Source organism: Coptis chinensis, chromosome 9 (genome assembly GCF_015680905.1).
Source record: "Coptis chinensis isolate HL-2020 chromosome 9, ASM1568090v1, whole genome shotgun sequence".
Classification (NCBI taxonomy): domain Eukaryota; kingdom Viridiplantae; phylum Streptophyta; class Magnoliopsida; order Ranunculales; family Ranunculaceae; genus Coptis; species Coptis chinensis.
The window spans coordinates 12,821,479-12,841,799 of NC_141464.1; the positions used below are offsets into that span (position 1 = coordinate 12,821,479).

The 20,321-nt window shown below is 37.7% G+C and overlaps 1 pseudogene across 1 annotated transcript; it reads left to right on the plus strand.

The window, feature by feature from the left end:
• Positions 1-2,290: 2,290 nt before the first annotated feature.
• LOC147474811 (large ribosomal subunit protein P1w pseudogene) lies at positions 2,291-2,899 on the plus strand (annotated as a pseudogene). The gene is made up of 2 exons (XR_015209668.1): positions 2,291-2,519; positions 2,611-2,899. The product of XR_015209668.1 is annotated as a large ribosomal subunit protein P1w pseudogene (transcript).
• Positions 2,900-20,321: the final 17,422 nt, after the last annotated feature.

Sequence of the window (20,321 nt, forward strand, 5' to 3'; positions counted from 1 at the left end):
TGGCTAAAGGCAAAGGTGCGTGGCTCATGGGCTCATGACCAAGGTCATAGTTCGGACCTAACCGCCAAGCCCAAACCTTAAACCGAAAGTCTAAACATTTAAAGACCCAATTAGATCTATTCTAAGTCCAATGGATCGCCCCAAAGAATATTAAAACCGCCCAAAACGTTAAGTGGTTCGGTCCAAAAATACAAAATGAAACGGGCCCATAGACTAATATTAGAACCGGTCCCAAAACTTAAGTTAAACCGGGCCCAAACTAAACTTAATTAAACCGGGTCCAAAGATTTCAAAACAAATAGAAAAGGGCCCAACCACTATTGAAATTTCGGCCAAGCCACCCTTGGAAATTTCGCCTAGCCACTAAAAGGAATTTGGCCCAAACCAAACACTTAAACATTTCGGCCCAACAATCTAAACCGCCCAAACAAAACCAACAGTAAAGCCCAAGAGAAACCGACCCAGCCCAAGCCCAAATTTCGGTCATCTCCTTCCTCCAAAGACTACCGACCAAATCGCCACCACTCCTCCACACACCACCCATTTTTAACCAGGTGGTTTGACCCCAAATGAAAAACCTAATAACTTTACTAAAAACAAAATCCCCAAAACATTCGATCTATATTTTTCTTCAAACTAGATCTAAAAGTTTTACTGCCGCCATTAATGGCTTCCCCAAGCTCAAATCGACAGCCCCACACAACCCTCAACCACCACTAACCAACCAATAACCAAACCTAGTTCAAACAATTCACTAGGATTTCGTTCATGGCTGGGCGATTCTCTGGCCGCCATTAATGATTATCCCAAGCTCCCAACAACCCAGTAAACCAGCCACTCGATCCCCCTCACGCCTACTACACTACTCCCTCACCAACAATCCATCAAACCCACAAATCTCCAAACCAAAACAAACAATTTAGAGCAGTACCAACTCGAGCTGGCGCCTCCATTACCGCCTGTCGACGGTTATTCAAGCTTCCACCAGCCCCCAAATATCAATCCCGACGCCCTCACACACTCAAACATAAACAACAAATAAACAGTTCAAAGCGAGTAGGTAATGCCCGATATCTTGTCGAGCCTTGGCGCCATTGATGCTCAATCGGCTTCGACGGTTCAACATCAAAATAGCCCCATAAAAGCCAGCGGTCAAATATAATCGACCTTACTACTAAAGAAAACCAAATAATAACGGACGAGAAGGAACAGAAAAATCCCAAGATCATTTGTTTTGGTTTGGTGGCTGGAGGCCATTAACAACCTCGATCCAACAAAGATAAAAGATAACCAAAACAATAAACTACTAACTAACCAAATTTAATAAATAACGCGATATGACAAAGAATGATGAAGCGATAAAGCTATTATCATCTGGGGTGAAGTAGAAATTAACTACTCACCAGATAATGAATTCTCTACTTAATTTCTCCGAAATCCGAAGCCGTCATGGCCCCACCCTCCGAAATCCAAATTTTCATCTCTCTGCCTCCATTTTTAATATATTTTATTCTTCGGGAACCCTATTCTCTGAAACAATGTGTTTATATCTTGGGTCCAAACCCAAGCCCAACACGACTCTCGGCCTTAAACCAGGCCCACGTATCCCGAGTCCAATCCGATGAATTTTTAAATAAATAATTAATTTAATTAATTAATAAATAGATAAAAACGTATTTTAAAAATACGGGCGTTACATTTTATCTAGTATGAAACTGACTAGGAATCAGATTGGTTAATGGCCTAATAAGTCAAGTGCAAGTAGGATTTTTTATACAAGTGAATTGGGTGGTGAGAAGATTCTTCCTCACCAGGGAGATGAATTCTGTTTGATCAAATCACTTTCAGTTCCTTTGTGGAGAGTTTTCACTCCAAGCTTTTCATAGTGGAAAGCCCTATAACCACTCGACTTATTTCTCCATTAAACAGTCATATTCTGACTCAATTGTAAAAAAGAACAACTAATGTCACCACAATGTTTTTGCTCTTTTGGGTTATTAAATAATTAATTTATAGCGAGAGTGGTATGGTGTCGTGGTGTTTTCTAATGTAGGAATTGCTATCATCATGTGCTCTCTCTAATTAGCTATGTAGTTTTGAAGTGTTATTTATAGTTTTATTTTTATTATTATTATTATATAGGATACTGTATATTGAATGATGCTTCCATATGAAGTGAAATAAGGTTTTATTTTTTTATCCGTAGCGATGGAATTGATATTAATGGGTTTTCATTATGGCCCATTTGTTAATTTTTCAAGTTATCTTAAGTTTGATATTTTTCTAAATTTGTGGATTGTTTTCTTGTCCATTCTGTTTACAAGATGATAAGATTGCAGCTTTAGTGAAAGCCGCTAATGTGCAAGTTGAGGCCTATTGGTCAGGTCTCTTTGCTAAGCTTGTTGAGAAGAGAAACATTGAGGATATCTGGGGGTGGTGGTGCTCCTGTTGCCATTGCTGCTTCAGGTGGTGGTGGTGTTCCTGCTACTGCTGCTGCACCTGCAGCTAAAGAGAAGAAGGTAATTCGAGTTTTTAGTTTTTCATGTATTATATTTTACTGTGTTTTTAGACTTTTGTCAGTCTGATTCAATTTGCTTTTTTGTTTTGTAGGAAGAGCCAAAGGAGGAAAGTGATGAGGACATGGGTTTCAGTTTGTTTGATTAGACTAGAATCTCCTTTCAGTTTGGTATTCTATGTTTTGCAGTTAGGTTATTGGTTATGTATGGCTATTTTGACAAAAAAATTGTTCTTTGTTTTAAGAATTAATTAGTTTTTGTTTTAGTCTTGGTTATTCTCTAGATAAGATATGTCAAGTTGAGGCAATAGTGTGGTATCAAAATTTTATCTGGATTTTATAGTTTGGTGATTCTTGGTTATTTAATTAGATTGTTCTGTGCTATGTGTTCTTAAATCTAGGTAAAGTTTGTGGATTCTGTCAGTAGAACTGTGTTTTAGGTCTTGTGATTTTAGTGGTACTAGTGTTAGCTAGATATACCATTATTTTAAACATAGATGCTAGTGAGAGGTGAAACTTGACTATATTTTTTTTTTATAAAGGAAACTTGACTGTATTGGCCATTGTATTTGTACCTGATTATGAATATAGGTTGTGACATGGTTTGATGTGTATTTGAATAGAAGCTTTCAGGTTGTAAATTCATCTCCAGCCTCATGATTATAGTAGTTTTGTTCTAGACTATAAATCCATCACAGTTCAAGTTTTATTTAGTTATATTCTCACAGGTTTTTTAGGTTAGTTTATCCAGTCTCTATTTCAATCCTATACCGTTGTGTCTTTTCCATGTTTTTTGTAGTAACTGGGGTGGTTTTCTCTTATTTTGGTGAAATGTAGTGCCGTGTTAAAAGTGTAGCTGGGTTCTTGATTTGGGTTGTGTTTAGTCAGTTTCTGTTAGTTGTTGTGGTTGAATTTTGGCATACGAAAATTTTGTGCAAGCTAGCAACTTTAATTTTTGGTTTTTAAAAGGGCATTGCCATACCCTTTTTGCTTTTGCCAAGGGGGGTTATTGAATTTTCCCGGACTACCCTTTTGACTGCTGCTATTTATGGAATATCTTCAATGGGGTTCTACCCCACCAAATCTGGCGCTAACACCCTCTCTTCTCGCTCTCCATCTCCATCTTGAAATATGAGTTTGCTACCACAAAATAGAAACTTCTATAACTTTAGTACGTGTTGAAAGACCGCTTCTCTCATGTCTCACACGAATTGATAAGTGCCTAAAATTGTATATTTTATATATAGTTTTATAGGCACTTTATAATATCATTTATGCTTAATGGCGTATTTTTAACATAAAGCCATACATTTGCTTTATTCCATGGCATTATGCACATTTTTTGGTCATAAAGGTTTATTTTCATATATGTGCATGTCTTTGGAAAAGTCCTATGCAAAATATATTTTATTAATTTGGTCTAATATTTTTTTTAGGAAATAAAGATGTTGGTCAAAGCCCAATCAAAGCCCGAGCCCATGAGCCAAAAAGGATCATTTAAAGAATCAATAAGTGAGAGCTCATGGAATAAATTCTTCTATCAAGAATGGAAGGAAGTGTTAGAGAATTGATAATTATGGAAAGAAATCAAGAAAGGATAAACATAGCTACCACTATATATCCTTACCATTTTCACCCCATTAAATATCCCCATTTCCATTAATCATTTATTCCCTTGATTTTATCATATCAAATCATTCCACTACTACAGAATGACACATATACCACGGTCAATAAGAACGTTTATACCATGGTTATTCCAAAAACCGTGGGAAATACTTATATACCACGGCGGAAATTTCTTTGGTCATTGGTTTACTAGTATATGTCAGCTTACATTAAAAAAAACCGGGATAAGTTGGGCCATATACCATGGTTAGTTTTTTTCAAAGATGAGAATACTCCGCGATCCCCACTACCTTTAACATAAACAGTGGTATATAAATTTTCCACTTTCTACCGTGGTTTATGACTTTATGCCAAACAAGGACCAAAATATCGCCGATATATCCGACGCCGATATATCCGATATATATCGGTATTTTGGTACACATATATCGATATTTTCGACATATATCCACCGAATATAGAACCCTTTTTTCCCGCTATATATCGGAATTTCCGATATAAAATTTTATATCGCCGATATAATCGATATATCCGATATATATCGGTTGACTTTTTTATCATTTTTTAATATAAATCCGATATTTCCAATATATTTCTGATATATATCCGATATTTCCGATATATCCGATATTTCCGATATTTTAAATAGTTTGGACTGGTTACAAAAAAAAATGGATATATCCGAAATATCCGATATATATCGGTTTTTGGGTACACCGATATATATCCATTTTGGGCCTTGATATCGATATTTTGGGCTTTGATGCCAAATAGTCAAATACGCCCAAAAAAAAAAAAAATACAGCGAAACTCGTTCAAATTAGATATTCCCTCTATTATCTCGGTCTCTCCCTCACAACTTCTCCAGTTCTTCCACGACTCTTAGGATTCCCGCGGGTTTACGATTCTCACATCCCATTTGGATAAAAAACTGGTAGAATTAGAATTGTTGTGGACTCCCATAACCTTATCTCGTGAGAAACGGGAATTGGATTTTGAGAGAATTATCACAAAGTTAGTTGCCTATAAAACTACAACTCAACTCGTCTTCTTCACATCAACTCGTCATCGTCCTCACTATTCAATCACTCGAGGTAACCATTTTCATAAAAATAGCAACTTTTTTTTTTTTTGATTTTAACCATTTCTTCTTCACTTGCTTCTTTTTATCGATTTTAACTTTGTCGTCCTCACTATTCACATTTGTTTTGTTGAAGGGGACCAACTAACCAAGTTCAAAGGATTCTCACAAATCTATTTTCGTATTTTTTTTTATGTATATATTTGTTTTTTGCGATGAGATGTGATACCCTCTAGTTTCAATTATTTTTTTTGCGATGATTGTATACCCTCTAGTTCAGACAAGCTATATTCACTATAGTAACGTTGTTTCCGGGATTGTAACTGGAAAAATAATATATGAAATGTTGCAATCTAAATAGGATTAGGAGGTAGGAACTGTAGGAGTCTAAACTCTAGAGCACGTATCCATTGATTCTTAATTTGAGATTGGTATCACAGATGGAATAAGGGAGGCAATGGGTGCTTTATTATTATTTTGCTTTGGAGGGAAGAATGGTAGCTACACTTTAGTTTACAGCTTTGTCAGTTTGACAAATTTCAGAAGTACTTGTGTTGCACTTATCCCATGGCATGTTCTACAAGGCATTTGAGTCAGCCGAAAGTTGCCAAAAATGAAGGTTTGTTCTTAACTACTCATACGTCGAGGTTGGTTTCACACTAGACCTGATCATGAATCACCCAGATCTTGGTATCAGATTATTGAAGCCACCTTTAGTTAGCTAATTAGGTTGCAATATTGCTTGAAACCTCTAGTTGTTTTTTCCTTCAATTTCGAGAGCTAGAACCAAACTTTAGACAATCTCCAATATTGAATTAGACAATCTTTAGGGTGCAAGATACTGATGTTAAGAAAGAACTTATAAAGGTGGTTCGCGAGGAGATGATCAACCTTAAGGAGTTAAGGTTATTGACACTTGACGGACATCAAAGACAATAAGATGATCACCTACTAATTGCCGATTACCTAATAAAAATCCAAAGATTCAAAGATATAACTTCGGCGTGCATGTGATTTCAAATTTTCAATATTTTCATAATACCTCATTCTACTCAAGGTCTTGAGCTCGTGCTCTTGTATACTACACTAATTTGTCTTTGACATACCGCATGCTTTACCTCATTCTATAAATGTGAGAGTTAGTTGTCCAAAACCCACCTGTGAGACACGACACTATGATCCCGTGGCCTTAGCACAATAACACTAAACATTATTAAAAACTACTGAGAGCATTAGACATTCCTATCATGTTAAATTTTTTTAGCGAGAGGTTCCTTTTTGACAACCTAATCACTTCAAATAGGCTCACTCCCAATTACTTGAAGCCCGAATAACCAATACATACATAGAAATATGGAATGATTCCCAATCGCCAAGAGAAATGATGGATGCAACTAACTTGTGTGGTGTGTACCCCTCATTGACTTGCATTAGCATTACTATACTCTTAGCATTATAGCAATGAATCAACCATAATCATTCTATCTACGTAAGGTTTTGACGATGAGAATCATACAACTTGATACTGAAATGAAGAACTCAAATAATGACCCTATTAAGAAATGGCTACATCATTACATCATTACAAATATAGCTATAAAATTATACTGTGTACAAATAAAGGAAGAAATGGCTATGAAATGACTCCAGACAAATGTAATATATAAATATAGTTCATAAAAATGCCTATAACAACTATTCTTTGGAGGGTCTACCGTCTACCAACAAAAAAGACATTCTCTACAAATAGTTACCAGTAAAGCTAGATTAGTCCTAGAGGTTTTTCAAGCCAACAGATTGATGGGAAAGAGGGAAAGAAAAAAATGGCCAAGGATAATTGATAGGATGTCAAAAGCATACTAAAGATGCTCATGAAATGATTACAAAGTAAAAACAAGACTAATTTTAGTTATGATCTAAGCACATACTACACTATACTAGATACAAGGCAAAGTTGAAGGAATTCATGAGTTCTCACTCTAAAAGTTGAATGGATTACAAAATCACTTCTAAGTTCTAACTAGCTAGCTTTGTGACATAAAAACATATTCCAAGTTTCCAACTGAACCCAGCCCATCATATACAATTTTTTAGTAAAGCATCATCCATACCATAAAACAGAGAAGAATTTGAAGTGGACGCTGAGCCCACCATCCGCACAACCACCGAACAAAGAATCCAATGAAACTCCATTAATTCAAAATTTTCATAACATTTCCCCAAAGAGGGACAAAGAGAGAGACAAAGACCATCTAAAACATAAAAAGTGAAAAAAAACAAAGCAAACTAGCACATGGATACCGTACTACACCACTAGAAATGGGTAATGGGCTAATTGTGGCGACATCGGTTTCACCAAGAGGCGAGGGAACAAAATTGGATTACTGTTGATAAAAGGTATTTCACCAAGTAGGGTGCAAGATACAGATGTTAAGAAAGAACTTATAAAGGTGGTTACGAGGAGATGATCAACCTTAAGGAGTTAAGGTTATTGACACTTGACAGACATCAAAGACAATAAGATGATCACCTACTAATTGCCGATTACCTAATAAAAATCCAAAGATTCAAAGATATAACTTCGGCGTGCATGTGATTTCAAATTTTCAATATTTTCATAATACCTCATTCTACTCTAGGTAATTGAGCTCGTGCTCTTGTATACTTCACTTCATTTGTCTTTGATACAGTTCGCTGATGCTTTACCTCATTCTATAAATGTGAAAGTTAGTTGTCCAGCCCACATTCCACTGTGAGACACAGACACTATGATCCCGTGGCCTTAGCACAATAACACTAAACATTATCAAAAACTACGAGAGCATTAGACATTCCTATCATGTTAACAACTTTAGCCAGAGGTTCCTTTTTGACAACCAGTTCTGTTCCAGAAGGAATATTTCGCCGCAATCATGTTTGTGTAGCTCCTTAAATATGCAGCTAGGTTTGTCCGATCGTGTGAGTTAGGTGCATATAAGGAAAACTCCAACATCCGTGTACTGAAAGGCATGTAGAAAAGGTGAGCTTTTCTAGGGTCTTTCGCAATGAATTTTTTGTTTCCCTCCATCAGTTTCATAAACCACCCTTCAGAGGCATAAATCCCTTTGGAATTGGTGATGGAATATAGGTTTTTCCCCGCCTCTGTAGACATAAACTTTGAGTAGGCGGTTCATTAGTTCATAGCTCCTGCAGATGTAGTCATGTTATATGTTAAACCACGAAGGATATTATATGGATTTTTACTCCGTGAAAATTTGGATAGATAAGCGTACTGTTTTTAACTAAACTAGCCATTCAAATGAAGCAAGTTAGAATTTTTTGAACGAAGCCTAATGTCGATTATTAGGAGCCTTCAAAGGATAGAATCTTGAAAGTAGTCATAGAAGAATAATTTTGGCAATCCGTATGCATCTTTTGGTAGTGAACTGAAAACTTTGTCACCTGGGTAGGGGACATGGGTACTACTAGAAAATCTGTGTGTAGTATCCAAGTTTAACATGGTTGGTACAGGATAGAGTTGCATACCAACAAACAACAATGAGTTTAGGCTAGCCAGGAGAACTAGACCCAACCTCATACCTAGTAAAATTACTTGTGTGGAGATTAGGCAGTTTGTTCTAAAGGCATGGATACAGGTTTGACGTTTGAGAACCTTATAAGCAGCTGAACTCTACTGTTAGACCACTTTAAGTCATAAGCTTGATTTGAGATTGCCAAAGTAGTAATTGCAGTAAGTAACTTGAGAGTTATTGTAAACATTCTTCCTTTGTCTTGCAGATTCTTGGGAAAGCTCTTGGAGTTCTTGAGAATAGTACGTGTAAGGACTTGAGTGGAAACCAGTATTCTTGCTAGGTATTGTTTTCTGCATTCAGTTCTCTGAACTTTTCTTTGTACTTTTCTGTAGCTCCATGTAGTATGCTACATACTTGTTTTTATTTTGTGGTTACGGTGTTTAAAATGACTTATCTTTATGGGGTTTTAAGTTTTTGTTTACTTGCAATAGGAATAAGAATGGATAGGTCCTGGATGACTATGGATAGAGTAACGAACGAATTCGAAGTAGGGGTCTTGTACTTTCTTAAATGTGCTGAAAAGAGTGTAGGCCCGAAGATGCTTCATTGGATAAGATGCCCATGCTCGCTTTGTGGGAATAATCAACACCAAACTTTGGTGGAGATAAAAAATCATTTATATGAAAACGTTTTGAAGAAACCTATACAACATGGATATTGCATGGGGAAGATTCTCCTAGTGATCAGCCGCCGTGGTAGTACATGTCAACCTCTTTCTCAAGATTTTGAGATCCCCGATGATTTTGCGCACACAACTAGAATGGTTGAGGATGCATATGAGCATTTCAATCGGGGATCCTGAAAAACTTTGTAAGTTGCTTGAAGATGCGGAGAAGCCTCTCATACAAAGGTTGCAAAACATTTACAAAGTTGTCATTCCTTGTCGAAATGTTCAATTTGAAAGCAAGAAGCGGGGTGGTCGACAAGAGTTTTAGCCTTTTATTGAAGTTGTTCGAAAAAGCCCTTCCGAAATTAATGAGTTGCCAAAATCCATGTCCAACGCTAGAGATATTTTGTCTCACGCGTTTGGAATGCGATCCGAGAAAATACATGCATGTCCCAATGATTGTATACTTTATAGAGGTAAGGAGTACAAGTCTAGAACTACTTGTCCGACTTGTGGAGCGTCAAGATACCAAGAAAACAAGGGTAAAGCGCCGCAAAAGTATTGTGGTACTTTTCACCTATCCCAAGATTTGTAAAGATGTTTCAATCGGCTCGCATGACAAAAGATTTGGTATGGCATGCAAATGAGAGAGAAGTAATTGATGGTCAAATGTGTCATCCCTGGCCGATTCTCCTCGCGTGGAAAGAGATCGATAAGTTGTGGCCAACTTTTGCTTCGAGAACCAAGGAATCTACGATTAGCTCTTTCGACCGGATGGAATCAATCCACATAGTAACCTTTAGCGGTAGGCATAGTTGTTGGCCCGTTATGTTGGTCACTTACAATCTTCCTCCATGGTTGTGTATGAAGAGAAAATTTTGATGTTGACAATGTTGATATCAGTCCACGACAGCGGGTAATGATATTGACATTTACCTCGGACAACTTTGATTGAAGATTTACTGACTTTGTGGGGTCCTGGTGTTGAGGTTTTTGATGCCTACAAGCAGCAATCTTTACATTGAGGGCTGTACTAATGTGGACAATTAATGATTTTCCGCGTTAGGAAATTTAGCTTTGGTTGTAGCGTCAAGGGGTATTTTGCTTGTCCAGTTTGCAGTGAAGAAACAGATTCCATTAGATTGAAACATTCGAATAAAAACATATATCAAGCACATCGAAAGTGGCTTCCAAAAAACCATCGGTTTAGGAAGCAAAGAAAGGGGTTTAATGGGCAGCAAGAATGTCGATCAAGTCCAGAGTTGTTAACTGGGAAGAAGATTTTGGGAAAGGTCAAGGGGATCCGAGTCAAATGGGGAAAAAAAATTTTGGTGATTCCGAAGCCAAAAGCATCAAAAAGGAAGTCAAAGGCATCCGATGAAAAGTCAGATACACGAAAGAGGAAGCGGCTTGCCTCGACTAATGAAAGCGAAAGTAGAACTTGTTGGAAGAAGAAGTCCATATTTTTTGAGCTCGAATATTGGGAATTTCTGCTTGTACGGTACAATTTGGATGTTATGCATATTGAGAAGAATGTTTGTGATAGTATTATTGGCACACTCCTCAACATGAAATATAAAACGAAGGATGACCTTAAAAGTCGTCTTGACCTTGTTGAGATGAATATTAGGAAGGAACTGGCACCAGAAACAAGAGGAAATCGAACTTACCTTCCACCAGCATGTCATACATTAACTAGAGAGGAGAAAGCAAAAGTCTGCAATACTTTGCTTGAGCTGAAAGTGCCAGATGGATATTGTTCGAATTTCCGGCATCGCGTGTCAGTGCAAGATTTGAAATTGTACGGTCTCAAGTCTCATGACTGTCATATATTGATGCAACAACTTCTTCCAGTGGCTATACGATCAGTGTTGCCAAAACATGTGAGATATGCCATCATTAGGTCGTGTTTCTTCTTCTTGTTCTCTTTATTGTGCCAAAGTGGTGGATGTGTCTAAGTTGCAGGAAATCCAAGACAATTTGGCGGTTACATTGTGTTTGCTGGAAATGTACTTTCCACCATCATTTTTTGACATTATGGTGCATCTCACAATTCATCTTGTACATGAGGTCGAGCTTTGTGGTCCAGTATTCTTCCGGTGGATGTATCCATTTGAGAGGCAAGTACAAGCTAATTTCTTATATTTTTCAATAATTCAACGAAGCTTCCCCTTTTTCTCTAACTCTTATATGTATTAAATTTTAGATTCATGAAGATATTGAAGGGATACGCTCAAATCGAAATCGTCCCGTATGGATGCATTGCAGAAAATTATCTTGTTGAGGAAGCCGTAGAGTTTCTTCTCGAAAGTACTTATCAGTCTGCAAACCGTGGGAGTTCCTTTAGGAAGAAACATGGATACCAACAACAAAGAAAAAAAAGATACAATATCCAACGGGAAGCCTCTTGGTGGTACAAAGGTTGTTGGAGTGGAACAATACTCTTGGGAGCAAAGCGCGATCGGTGTGTTTTGCAAAACACGATGATGTACAACTTTATATAGAGTAAGTCGGCATTAATTATACCTAACAATGTCGTCTACAAGAAACTATGAAAGTTTCTTGCTTAATTTGGACAGTTTGATGGTTACTGTATTTTCCTAATTATGTCTTTGTAGGAAGCATATGGAGCACCTAAGGCGTAGTAATCCCCTTAGGTCAGCAAAATGGCTACAAGATGAGCACCACCGCACCTTTATTTACTGGCTTCGTAAAACGGTATACTAATTGAACTTGCATCACATTTAATACCATATTATAAATGTGACTAACAAGTTCCCAAAACCTGCAAAAGCAGGTTGAGGAAGAGGAAATGATTCCCGGGAACGATCTCTCAGACATCTTGAAAGTTGTAGCTCAAGGACCTCGTCGAGACGTTATAAAATGCTCTGGCTATGTTATTGGCGGGTTTCGCTTTCATACAAAGGCTCATGAAGCATCACTAGTAAACCAGAATAGTGGTGTAAGCTTAGTGGCTTCAACAAAGGCAAATTGCTAGTGCCAAGGATAAAACCCAGTCATTTCGAGATGTGTTATTACGGTGTTATTCAAGAAATATGGTTGCTTGACTATATGACGCTTTAAAGTCCCAAAGATTCAAGTGTGATTGGGTTGAGAGCAGAAATGGCGTCAAAGTGGATGAATTGGGTTTCACATCCGTTGATCTTGGTAGAATAGGCCATAAATCAGACTCTTTTGTTATGGCCTCCCAAGCCAAGCAAGTATTTTATGTACCCGACCAGCTCGACCCAAGATGGTCAATAACATTGAGGGCTCCTGAAAGAGACTACCATGAAGAGGAGAATGAGGATGAGATCAACGTTGGTTGCTCTATTGACCATACAAAAACAAAAAAGTTTGCGAAGTTGACTCTTTGGGTTCTTATGCTCGTGCAAATTGTGAGGGGATATGGGTCGATTCGACCTAAAACATATTTTCTTTCCTTCCAAAGGAGTTGGTTTATCTTGTACCAGATATTTTATCATTTTAGTTTATCACTAAGAAAAGTTTGTTTCGTTAATTTTTTCCTCAATAAAATTTATTTGGGTTTATTTTGATTTGTTATCTTCGCTTAAGTAAAATTGTGTAATCATTTTAGAAGTTATAGTTGTTATCTTATTTGGCTTCATGTGCTTTTATTCATGTCTACACTCTACACAGAATTTAACATGGATCCGAAAGAAAACTTCAATCCTAACACGGAAGTTGACGAGACTCTTGACTCGGACATGGATCCGTAAGAAAACTTCAATTCTAACACGGAAGTTGACGAGACTCGACTCAAACATGGAAGAAAATGTGATACAACGTCTTGGAGAAAAAGGAAAGGTAGAGGAGCAGTTGTATGCTCACGCCTTACAAAGATGAAAGAGAGAATGAACGTGTGGATGTTGTATTCAATCAAAATGGTCAACGTATTGGTGAAGGTGGGAAAGATTTGGCTAGCTACTCAGGTTTGCTTTGGTTGCTTCTCGAAGTTTCCATTGCTACTTATGGCAATTGGCATGATGTCAAAGGAGAAGCGAGAGACAGATATGGAAATTTATAAAGGTAAAAAGTTCGAAAATAAAATTACTTAATTAGATAGTCTTAATTCTTTGCTAGTTTCAAAATCTCTTGTATGTGTTTTTAGGGAAATTCAACTTGGAAGACCACGAAATGAAAGGTACTTTGCAAGATATCGGTGAGAAATGGAGAGAATTCAAGAGCGGTGACCGGGTTCTACATCACACCATTTAAAGACCAACTCGAATTGCTTAGAAAACCTCCCAGAATATCTGAAAAAATATATCAGCCAAGAAGATTGGGACAAGTTTGTTAAATCGAGATTGACTGATGAATTTCAGGTATACTATTTTAACAACTGAATTTCTGCTTATAGTTTTTTTTTTTTGCTTTCTTTCTTTCTCTACTTGCATGAATACCATTTAAGTCCTTATCTTGGATTTGTGTATGTTAATTGTTGTACTTCAGATATGACAGTATGACACTGAGTTTGTAGTGGTATTCTGAACTGCATGTTTCTGAGGTAGAATCTACAGATGGGTTTCTTAGCCTATATTCTTGTTCAAACCGAGCCTTTAGGATTACCTTTAACTAGGCAGTGTACCCAGTTGGTACTGGTAGTAGATACAGGTAATTTGAACCATCTTTTGATAGACACACGCACGCATGGGTAAGGATTTACTATATTCCCTTTTCCCCGCTCCGACTTGATTTACGAGTAAGAACAACCCGAACCTTTGTTTTGAAGGTTCATCTAGGGATATCCTGTTTGTGATTTATGTTGGGGTAGCTCAGTGCAACAAGTGTTGCTTCAGAGTGTTTTGTTAATTGGAATATGTGTGCATTGCACCCCACAAATGCCGAAAATACCATCCGTTAGGCTTTCTCAACCCAGTTGCAACATAATCACAGTTGTGTTCCTGTCGTGGAAGTTTTCGGCGAGCATCATTTCCTGTTTCAATTGACAAGAGATGTGATCGCTGGATTCTGGCAATGACGCTTGGCGTTCATAAGAAAGGAACATGTGCTTGTCATTAGCAAGGGTATTATATGTATGTTTGAGATGTCCCAAACTGTATATGAAGTTTGTATGGAAACTAAACGTTAGAAAATCAATGTGATTGAAAGCAAAGTCCTGTTTAATGAAATTGTTGAAAAAATATGCTAAATGCATGTATATATGATCAATGTTTACCAATGGCGAAAAAAATTGTTAGTTAGTCAATGAGGGATCCCGTTATTTCAAACCGATTACTTGTAATGCGTGAATACGTGATTCTTGGAAGAAAATTAAACTTTCAAAGATGTAATCAACTTCACCTTCTTGTACATTTCATGTTATAGCCGTATTTTTAATTTAATGGTGATTAACTTGAGCTCTTTTTTTGGTTTTCCTATTGGTATGGTGTTACCTTTTTATTTTGTTTTGCTTTTATTTGGCTGCTTTGGTTTTACATTTTCATTTTGTTGCTGCTGGTATTGCATTGTAGACGTAGTCTTAATGCTATTAGCTCCTTCACCGACGAATTAGCTCATTGTCCTAGCTAACCACCCACACAGGAGCTTCCCATGCGAACTTTGAGTGTTAGTAGACTACTACATTTTGGGGAGTATTTTCTAATTTGGAAACGTTTCTCTTTATTCCTATAAAACAAAGAAAAAAAAAGAAAAAAAAGAGAAGGAAACAGAGTGTTATATGCATATGCTCTCTCTAGCCTACCTACTGCGTTAGTATTTGATGTTCTTCCACGTAACCAATTTCTTTTTAGGGAGTATGGATGCATTTCCAATCCTGAAAATTACATCATTTAGTGTTCCATATTAGCCAAAATTGTGCAACTTAGAGGTACTTGACAACTCCAAGGTTGAGTTCTTCTAGGCTTCTGGCCCGTGAGAGAGAACAGATAGCTATAATTTTGTTGAGTCAATATAGACCACATCTGATGATGCTGCTCCTCAAATCCACACTTAGGAAGTCTAACTGGGGAAGGATCAGCCCCAACGAGAATAGAAGCGACTCGCTTCTGGCTGGCTTGTAGTCGTAGTCTTTTAGTTTCTGTAGTCGGCATTCCCATAGAAGATCTACAATGTTCCCTGACAGCTGTAGTTGTGTCAGAGGGTCTTGCTCTCCTGCTCTTCCCCAGCTCTTATTCCTTAATTAGCTGGCTTCGTTCAGCTGACCTTTACCTTCTGTGCTTTCTTTCTAATGAAAGGGGCGAGAGGGGGGCGTCGTGGGTCACATCAGTTTAGTTTGGTCTTAGCTTATCGTTAGGGTACTAAAATAAAAGGCTTGAAAGCTGGCTAGGTCGCACTTGAAATGTGCCAGGCTTCTATAACAAGGGCATTACGAGATTGAGAGCAAGTGGTACGATAAGACTGCAAGAAGGCCCCGAGCTCACGATCTATCGCGCTAAAAATCACTGAACGGAGCGGAGTTGAAGAGCGTACTCCTTCTCTTGAAAACTCACTTCTTAAGGTTAGGAGATGCTCGCCCGTCTACCGGGATTGGAGAAAGAGAAGATCTCGACTAGGACTGAGAGGGAATCTCTAGCGGATCTTTTCTAAGCCAGGAAGATGCCTCTGCTGAAGTATTGGGGTTTCAAACTGAGATTTTACTTTTTCTAGTAGGTTTACCAGATCGAAAGAATCCCGGGAGTGCTTTTTTCTATGTGTAATAGTTGTAGAGAAAAGTACCGAGAATTGATATTAAGGGAGGGAGCAATACCGGGATTGCTTCAGCTACACGTTAATGGGACATGGAGGGCTAAAGGTTTAGCTAAATCTCTGTTGTTGCTATTAAGGAGGAGTCCGAATTCGATTCTAGAAGACAGTTAGGGGGTGATCTTTTTGAGCAGATTATGACGGAAATATATTCAGCTGAAGAGAAGGTTGCTAACAATACCGTAAAATTAGTAGAAAGGATGATAATGAATCACTCGTTGTCTGATTTATTTAGTGCTCATGACTAATGCTGATGGATAGAGCATCTAGAATAGGTCTGTAATTTCTTTTCTCAGATAGACTGTCATAGTTGGCTCAATACCTCATTGTATTCAACAATGTTCTTTTCATTTTATTTTTGAGGACTGATGAAATGGTTAAGAGCAGCCACCCCATACTAGCGTGTTTCAGATTTAGCATGAAGTGGCTCATCATCCAACTTAAACATGCCTCCTGTTATGTTGACAAGTTTGAGTTTTGTGTGGCTATCTCGTACAATCCCCCTGACCCCAACCATCCAAATGTCAGTTACAACAATCTCATCGAATGAAAAAAAAGGTGGCTAACAAGTATTCTAACTCACACTCTGATTGAAATAGGATGACTCTTTACATCTAAACAACGAAAACAACAAGTGAAGAACAAATGAATTCTCTGCGCCACCAATCAAATAAATAATCTATGCGCCACAGAGTACAATTCTACAGTCTCATGAAACAGAAAAAGTTCCTGTCCATCAGGAACTTCTTATTGATCAAGGATACATGCCAATATCTCATAAGTACAAGTGTAGGAGAGTCGAGGAGTTCGTATCTTACAAGTGTAGGAGAGTCGAGGAGTTCGTATCTTAGGTGCATTGTGTTATCTATTTATCTAACACAGAGTACAATTCTACAGTCTCATGAAACAGAAAAAGTTCCTGTCCATCAGGAAATTCTTATGAGGAAGTGTATTTTTTTTAGAGCCTGATGAGCATGCATCTTAGATAAACGCATTATATGTCCTTATATAGAAAAAATTTATCTAATAGTATTTATCTAATGTACATAGTTCATTAAAAACATAGAAGTTGTGTTAGATATGGTTGACAATAGGCTCCAAGGATTATGTGTATGGTTGGTGATAGGTCATGACGCGTGCTTAGTGAAATATCGAGATTAACATCGTGTACTCATGGGCTATATAAGGCTACTGAGGTTGTATAAGCTGAACGACCGAGACCGACGACCCGGGGAGCTCATAATTGCTCAGTGGGTTTCTTAGTCTATATTCTTGTTCAAACCGAGCCTTTTTAGATTACCTTTAACTAGGGCAAATGTACCCAGGTTAGTACCGGTAGTAGATAAAGGTAATTTCGTGACCGCTTCGAAATTGGATCTATTTCTTTGACACGGTCAACGGGCATTGGTTCAACTAACTGGGCTAGCTGCTATTGATATCGAAACCTCTCCTCTCTGTAACCGATCCCGATGCAAGCGCAGCGCCAATGCAACTATCACAACCTTCCTTTGGGCGGGGTCGAAAACCTAAAGAGAGTCGAGAGACTCGGAAGGGACGGCTGCGTATTTCTTTTGTGTTTTATCATATGAAATGAAGTACCAATTCACTTGTATTCAGGCCGAATTAGCAATCGAAGAAGTGTGAGCTCGGCTGGGAACGAGATCTTTGTGGTCCAAATCGCGACGGTACAAAGGTCGTTGTACCGAGCGGTTGCCTAGCCATGTGAGTACTAATCTAGAAAAGCAACCAATGAAGCAACTTTCAGACTGGTCTAATTTGAACCATCTTTTGATAGACCTGCACGCCATGGGTAAGGATTTACTATATTCCCTTTTCCTGTTCACGACTTGATTTCTGAGTAAGAACAACCTGAACCTTTGTTTTTGAAGGTCCATCTAGGGATGTCCTGTTGTGATTTATGTTGGGGTAGCTCAGTGCAACTCTAAAGTGTTGCTTCAGAGTGTTTTAATTGTTAATTGGAATGTGTGGTAACCCAGTCGGCATCACTAAAACTATAGATTTCTATATTAGGAAATTTAGAATAGATTTTCAAACTTACTAGTCTGTCACAATTATTTCCATTCAACAACTTGCTAGAATGCTAGCTAACATAATGGAGTTTAACCTTTAGGTATGGTTTATAGTTATACGAAATTGAATTCATTGGCTGATCAATATCACCTGCCCAACATGAAATTTTGTCTCCCCAAGATGTACATACTACGACTTATTATGAACCTGCTTTTATTGTAATCATCTTCTCGATTTTCATTTCACTCTAATTCTAGTGGTGATAGATGAGAAATAGGTATATTACATAGAAATAGGTATAACCATAGGTATACTTGTCAGCCTATATGTGTCCCTTTTCCTTTCTAAATACATCACCGATTCACTTGGACAATAGGATGTTCATACCGCTTCTCTTTCTTGAGGGCCTTTCTAAAGAAACACAGTAGGCACACGAATAAGGTGGGCTTGGCTAGACTATTACCAGTCCATAAAACTAACATCCAAGTAGCTTAGAATGAAATTTTGTTATCATTCTCATCATATAACCCTCACTGAATACTATGAAATCAATAGCTCTAAGCCTCTAACCGATTGATGTTTTTCTTTTTATAATGAAAGAATTAAAAGAACTTCGGACATTAGAGTTAGCATAATTTTAGTCGCGGTTAGCACATTAGAGTAGCATAAGAGTGCTAAGAGTAGCATAAGAGCAACTTGTTTTTCAAAGACATTAGAGTAGCATAATTTCAGCACTCTTATTCTACTCGCTTTTATTTTTCCATCTAGATGATAATCTGGCGATAGATGATTCGAGTCTAGTTAAGTGTGGGGATTGTATTGTCGGTTTTAGCGGGGCTTACATCCTCACCCAAATGAGATGATAAGTGTAGAATTGTTTTGCAGGAAATTAGCAAGCTCAATTCACAAAAAAAAAAAAATATAACCACCGACGGGAAAGATGAGTTTGGCTAATCTTGGTGAAAATTTAGTACGCGGCATTGTTAACATTTGTCTAGATTCCACGGACACGTATACACCATGCAAATATGTTCTGACTAAGTTGTTTGCATGATTATTGTTTAACCATAGAAAAAAGAGTTGGGACCAGCTTTTGATCCATCTGATAGGACTATAATATGGAAAAGATCGCACCAAACGAAAAAAGGAACATACAAAGATGATGCTGCTAAAGAAGTAGATGAAAAAATCGTAAGATCAACTTTTTGTCAATACTTTTTATGGTCCTTATCAATGCTTATGTTCTAATATTTTCCAATTCCTTTTTATTTGAAAAATATATATTAAGGATGTCTGAAAAGCAAGTTGCAGAGGGAAGGTATCTACTCAAGGAAGCAAAGACGCCTTAACTTTAGCATTAGGCACACCCGAACATTCCGGGTCGTGTGAGATCTGCGGGGAAGGGGTTATACCCACCCACGTGCTTCAGCCTCATGAAACGTGGCTCACGGAAACACATCGCTAACCTTGAGTCAACAATTCAAGAGGACCAAGAAAGAATACAAGAATTACAGACCCAAAATTTGTTCGAACAAAACCATAACGCAGGACTTCAAAAAGAATTAAGGATGGTGTTAGAAAGAGTCAAAAGGTTGGAGAATGGAGGCTCGAAAAGATCTCTTCAAACAACGTTACTAGTGTCGAGAGATCATATGGTGCGGCTCTTCTACCGAACATCAAGGGCATAAAGTAGTGAGAAAATTTCAGCAAGTAAGTATTTTTGTTTATCATGATCCACAGCCTTTCTTTTTGTTCCATGCGTAATAATTTGTTTTTTTGACATGTAGTCCAAAGACAAGGCCAAAACAACCCAACCATCATCAAAGTTGAAACCTAGTCATGTAAAGAGAGTAGATAAGAAAGGAACAGGTCAATCACCTTCTTTGTGTCCCAAATCTGGTTTAGGGAAGGTAAATTTTAATTAACTTTTTGCAATATAGAAATAATTTGCTTTGGTTCCAATATGATTTGCTTGGTTGGTTCACAGGAGCAAGAGTGTAGTTTAGTGTGAATTCTAGAACAAATATTGTTGCTAAAGGATTGGTCTATGAGGAGTGTGGACCAAACGCGATAAAATTCACGGTCATCTTTTGGGATCCGGGAATTTTAGGTGGTGGCGGTTAAGTCACTTGTTTATAAGGATGTTTGAGTCGCTACCAT